The sequence below is a fragment of the Lepidochelys kempii genome, chromosome 28, assembly GCF_965140285.1.
Source record: "Lepidochelys kempii isolate rLepKem1 chromosome 28, rLepKem1.hap1, whole genome shotgun sequence".
Lineage (NCBI taxonomy): Eukaryota > Metazoa > Chordata > Testudines > Cheloniidae > Lepidochelys > Lepidochelys kempii.
Window position 1 is genome coordinate 5,419,854 of NC_136407.1, and position 6,621 is coordinate 5,426,474.

The 6,621-nt window shown below is 48.2% G+C and overlaps 1 protein-coding gene across 4 annotated transcripts in view; it reads right to left on the reverse strand.

Moving 5' to 3' along the window:
• Nucleotides 1-6,621, reverse strand: part of LOC140904228 (uncharacterized) — a 34,854-nt gene that overhangs the window by 27,496 nt on the left and 737 nt on the right. The gene's annotated exons all lie outside the window — the stretch shown is intronic.

Genomic DNA, 6,621 nt, shown 5'->3' on the forward strand with positions numbered 1-6,621 from the left:
CCCCCACCTCCGCATGGCCATTCTCAACCTACTGCGAACAGCTCCTTCCAGCCTTCAGCACTATAAATAAATAAAACACAGTGTTACAAAAGGTAGCTCCTGCCAGAGAAACCTGACCTCCTTCTGTGAGAAGGTAACTAATTTTTTGGACAAAGGAAATGCAGTAGCTCTTATCTATCTGGACGTCAGTAAGGCATTTGATACAGTTCCACGTGGGAAACTGAATGAGGAGTGCCTGTGGTACCTTAGAAACTAACAAATTTATTTGGGCACAAGCTTTCGTGGTCTAAAACCCACTTCATCGGATGCATGCAGTGGAAAATACAGTCGGAAGATAGATATATAGATAGATAGATATAGATAGATATATCTATAGATATACACACACACAGAGAACATGAAAAAAATGGTTGTTGCCATACCCACTATAACAAGAGTGATCAGTTAAGGTGAGCTATTCTCAGCAGGAGAAAAAAAAAACAAACCTTTTGTGGTGATAATCAGGATGGCCCATTTCCAGCAGTTAAATTGGAGAAGATGGGGATTAATATGAGAACTGAAAGGTCGATAAGGAATTTGTTACAGGAGAGACTACAAGGGGCCATACTTAACGGTGAGTTGTCAGGCTGGAGGGAGGTTACTAGTGGAGTTCCTCAGAGATCAGTCTTGGGACCAATCTTATTCAACGTTTTTATTAGTGACCGTGGCACAAAGAGTGGGAGTGTGACACAAAGCTGGGAGGGACTGCCAATATGGAGGAGGACCGGAATATCATCCAAGAAGATCTGCATGACCTTGAAAGATGGAGTAATAGAAATTGGATGAAAATTAATAGTACAAAATTATGCACTTAGGGACTAACGACAAGAATTTTTGCAATAAGCTGGTGACTTATCAGTTGGAAGTGACAGAGGAGGAGAAAGACCTGGGTGTATTGGTTGAGCACAGGATAATTATGAGCTGCCAATGTGATGTGGCCGTGAAATAGGTTAATGCAGTCCTAGAATGCATCAGCTGAGGTATTTCCAGTAGATACAGGGAAGGGTTAGTACTATTATACAAAGCCCTGATGAGACCTCATCTGAAATACTGTGGGCCATTCTGGTCTCCCATGTTTAAGAAGGAGGAATTCAAAGTGGAACAGGTGCAGAGAAAGGCTACTAGGATGATCTGAGGAATGGAAAATCTGCCTTACGAGAGGAGACTCAAAGAGCTCGGCTTGTTTAGCCAAACCAAAAGAAGTCTGAGGGGAGATATGATTGCTCTCTATAAATACATCAGAAGGATAAATACCAGGGAAGGAGAGGAGTTATTTAGGTTAAGCACCAATGGTGGCACTAGAAAAAATGGATACTGGCCATCAATAAGTTTAGGCTTGAAATTAGGCAAAGGTTTCTAACCATCACAGTGAAGTTGTGGAACCAAGGGAAGCAGTGGGGGCAAAAAACCTAACTGGCTTCAAGACTGAGCTCGATACCTTTCTAGAGGGATTACTAGGATGGGACTGCCTACAATGGCATGTAGTCAATCTGCAACTGCTAGCAGCAAGTATCTCCGAAGGACAGTGATGGGACACTAGATGGGCAGGGCTCTGAGTTACTACAGAGAATTCTCTCCCAGCTGTCTGGCTGCTGGGTCTTGCCCATATGCTCAGGGTCTAACTGACTGCCATATTTCGAGATGGGAAGGAATTTTGCCCAGGCTCAGAATGGCAGAGACCCTGGGGTGGGTTTTTTGCCTTCCTCTGCAGCATGGAGCATGGCATGGGTCATTTGCAGGTTTAAACTAATGTAAATGGTGGGCTTTTTGTAACTTGAAGTCTTTAAATAATGATTTGAGGACTTCATTAACTCAGCCCAAAGTTAGGGGGTCTATTACAGGAGTGGGTGAATGAGGTTCTGTGGCCTGTGATGTGCAGGTCAGACTAGATGATCATTATAGTCCCTTCTGACAGTTAAAGTCTGTGAGTCTATAAACTGTGCCTTGCGTTGCAGACACTGACGGTGATCAGGGTCCCATCGTGCTGTGCATGGCAGAGAACATGACTGAGATCAGCACCCCCATTGTGCTGGGGCTCTGCACAGACAGAGAGGGACAGTCCTTGCCCCAAAGAGATCACAATCCAAACAGACAATGGGTAGGAGGAAAACAGAGAGGGGCTGTGACTTTCCCAAGGTCACCAAGCAGGTCAGTGACAGAGCCAGGAATAGACCCCGGTAACCCCAGAGACCTGTCACCCGCAGTTTGGAAAGTTCCCCAGACCCCATTGTATTAGGCTGCAGGAAGAGGTGGTTTGTGCATGGATGCACGGGCTGTCCTGGCGGGGTAGCTCGGCTGCAGTCCCTGCACACAGCTGGGGGGTGTGTCCTGGGTCAGGAGAAGTCAGTGTCCAGTCCTGGGGGGCTGTGCTCCTGGCTCATACCTCCAGCACTCACGGCTGCCCCTCCATTACCAGCTGCACTGTTCAGCCAGCCCCAAGCCTAAGTGAGGTCACTGTTCCCGCCCCATCCCAAACCTTCGAACTGGGACATGGTGCTCCAGTGCCAGAGTGCACTAGTGTAAGTTCTGTCTACACTACGGGTTTGCACCAATGCCTAAAACACCAGTGTGGCAGAGACCTTCAGTACCCACAACAGCAGTACGGTGGCACTAGAACTGGGATCCAACGGACAGCCTGGGTGACCTCGGAAATGTCTACGTTTCTCCTCCCAACTTTAGTTTATTTACCCTGCTGCCCACTCCCTGGGGTCTCCTCTCTCTCTCTAGAGCTGCTCACCCCTAAAATCTGTGTGGGTGTTTGGGACATTCTATACCTTGGGGGAGCGTACTGTAACCCCCGTATTCTTCATTTTTATATAATCGTAATCGAACATATAAAGCATGCCTTGTAAGGTACCAGGGGAAAGGTGATGATCTGCTGAAAGTCATTTCTCTACCCATATATGTGTATCAGTAATGCATATGAAGTTATGAGAATTGTGTTGTATGGTGGTCACTAAAGGTACGCTGTAAATTGGGGAATCAGCCAGATATTAGCTCCCCAGAGGCAACGGCAAGTAAAGTAACCAACGCCCGGGCTGGGTATCAAAGAACCCATCAACAGCCATTGTCCAGCAAGGGAGCTACAATACAATGACTCACCTGCATGAGGCCATACTAGGGGAATTGCTCAACCTTGCTTGGAAAGGCTCAGCAATGCCCCACAGACATGCCTGGACTTGTGTTCTACAAGCACATGGACTTAGGGTATAAGACAGACAGAATAGACACTTACTGGGCTCTTCTCCTGCCCCACCTATGCTGCAAGCAACCAAGACCCCGAGAAGAAGAAAAGACTCCAACACAGGAGACTGGTCCAAGTTTAAGGAACAAACCTGTATATTAAGGACTACAATATCCAGTGGGGTGAAAAAAAATGCTTAATCCAGTTGCTGCCCAGTCTAATAGGACTGAGAGTTTAGACTGTGTGCTTATATTTTTTCTTTTGGTAACCACTCCGACTTGTTATGCTTTGACATATAATCACTTAAAATCTGACTTTACAGTTAATAAATCTATTTGTTTATTCTATCTGAATCATAGAATCATAGAATATCAGGGTTGGAAGGGACCCCAGAAGGTCATCTAGTCCAACCCCCTGCTCAAAGCAGGGCCAATTCCCAGTTAAATCATCCCAGCCAGGGCTTTGTCAAGCCTGACCTTAAAAACCTCTAAGGAAGGAGATTCTACCACCTCCCTAGGGAACGCATTCCAGTGTTTCACCACCCTCTTAGTGAAAAAGTTTTTCCTAATATCCAATCTAAACCTCCCCCACTGCAACTTGAGACCATTACTCCTCGTTCTGTCATCTGCTACCATTGAGAACAGTCTAGAGCCATCCTCTTTGGAACCCCCTTTCAGGTAGTTGAAAGCAGCTATCAAATCCCCCCTCATTCTTCTCTTCTGCAGGCTAAACAATCCCAGCTCCCTCAGCCTCTCCTCATAACTCATGTGTTCCAGTCCCCTAATCATTTTTGTTGCCCTTCGCTGGACTCTCTCCAATTTATCCACATCCTTCTTGAAGTGTGGGGCCCAAAACTGGACACAGTACTCCAGATGAGGCCTCACCGGTGTCGAATAGAGGGGAACGATCACATCCCTCGATCTGCTGGCAATTCCCCTACTTATACACCCCAAAATGCCATTGGCCTTCTTGGCAACAAGGGCACACTGTTGACTCATATCCAGCTTCTCGTCCACTTTCTGCAGAACTGCTGCCGAGCCATTCGGTCCCTAGTCTGCTTTGAGCAGGGGGTCCTGCTTTGAGCAGGGGGTTGGACTAGATGACCTCCTGAGGTCCCTTCCAACCCTGATATTCTATGATTCTATGGTAGGTACAAAATCACTACATACAGGAAAAAAAAAACCACCACAATGTCATGTCAGGCAATTCAGAAAAACAAAAAAAAAAACGCTATACTCCACAGCATAAAATGACACAATAGATAGCAAGAAGAAGAAAGAAGAAAGCAACACAATGCAAACTAACACACCCTAGGACAAAAGTACACAATGGAAAAGAGCTCAACTCAAACCAACAAAACAGAGGCACCAAACAAGTTGAGGCAAAACAATGCACCATAAAACTATGCAACACAGCATGGTGCGTTCACAGTTCCAAATGGCAACATGGAAAACAGCTCAGTGTAGAACACGACACAGCACAAAAGAGAATTATTTCAATGTAGGCATGGAAGGGATCTTGAGAGGTCATCTACTGAAGCCTCCTGTGATGAGGCAGGACCAAGTATTCCTAGACATTCCCAGACTGGTGTACCTCTAACCTGGTCTTCAAAACCTGCAATGAAGGAAATTCCACAATCTCCCTTGGAAGCCAATGCAATGCAAACACTCAGGCCAAAACAACGCTGTACACACACATACGCTGGGCTTGCGGTTAAGGAGAGAGGCAAGAATTGAAACAATCTGTGTTCCATTCCCAGTTTTGTCCCAAATTCTCCATGCAAACTTGAGCAAATTACTTCAGCTCTTTGAGCTTCAGTTTGCCCATCTATAAAATGGAGAGTAGGCGCCCACCATTTACCGATTTAGCCTTTGAGCTTTTTGTGGCAAGGACTCTCTGTCACTGTGGGCATGTCTACACTGCAGTTAGACACCTGCAACTGGCCCGTGCCCATTGACTTGGGCTCACACGGCTCAGGCTGTGGTGCTGTTTAATTGTGGTATAGATGTTCCGGCTTGGGCTGCAGCCCAAGGTCTGGTACCCACCCACCTCGCAGGGTCCTACAGCCTGGCTCCAGCCGGGCCCAGACATCTACACTGTAATTAAACAGCCCCTTCGTCTGAGCCCTGCGAGCCTGAGTCAGCTGACATGGGCCAGCTGTGTGTTTTTAATGGCAGTGTAGACATACCCTTGGTGTCTGTTCAGCCCCTGTCACAATGGGGACCCTGATCTTGGTCAGTGTCTGTGCAGAGTGCTACACAGCAGGGGGCCTGATGTCAGTTGGGGGCTCTGCAATTCCCGGCATTACAATATCCCTGATTTAGTCTGGGGTCCCTGCAGCATCTGGCAAAATGTGGGGGCAGGATCTCTGTGGCAAGGACTCTCAGTGGAGTGCCAGGCCCAACAGGGACACAGATCTCAGTTGAGGTCTCTGAAGTGCTCAGCACAATGGAGGCAGCAATCTGGGCAGCAGTCGTGCGCTGCCTGGCACAAGGGGAGGCCATGATCTCAGTCCAGGTCTCAGTTTTACCTGGCACAATGTGGGGCCTGATGTCAGTTGGGGTGTCCACAGCACCTGTCACAACAGTGGGGTCTGACCTCTGTTGGGGTCTCTGCAGCACCTGGCAGAACAGGGACCCAGATCTCAGTTGGGGTCTCTGCAGCTCCAGGAAGAACAAGGTCCCTGATTTTGTTTGCCATCTCTGCAGCACCTGGCACAATGGGAGCCTGATTTCACTTGGTGTCTTTGCAGGGCCTGGCACAACAGGGGCCCAGAGTTCAGTCATGGTCACTGTAGCCCCTGGCACAACAAGGTCCCTGCTCTCTGAGCGGGTCTGTGCAGTTCCTAGCATAACCAGTGCCCCAAATTTGGTTAGGGTTTGTGCAGTGCCTGGCACACTGGGGCACATAATATCAGTCAAGGCCTGAGCCACGCTCAGTACGATAAGAGCTCTGATCTCAGTCAGGCACCTGGAGAGAAAAGCGGGAAGATTTTCAAGACTTTGATATCAGTATTTCAGAACCTAGGAGAAAATGGGGCACAAAGGAAATATTTGCCAATATAAGAGAGAAGCACCAACATCTGGGGAGATTTTATGTCAACAGTTCAAGAGAAAGGAGGGGAAACTTGAGGGGATTATACAGCGATATTCAACCAACAACAGAGTGGGATGGATTCTTCTTGCCCCACACTCACATGGCCGGCAGGGAGCCCTGGGTGATGTGGCTTTCACAGGGGAAAGGAGTGGGGCTGGAGTCAGACGGTCACTGGCTGTGGGGTCTGGCAATGTGACTAGCCGGCGGTGTCTTGGGGGGGTCGGGGGGCTGCTGGGTTGGGCAGGGTGGGGGCGGGGAAGTAGCGGGGGCTGGGAAACCGAGGACTGGGCCGTCTCCATGGG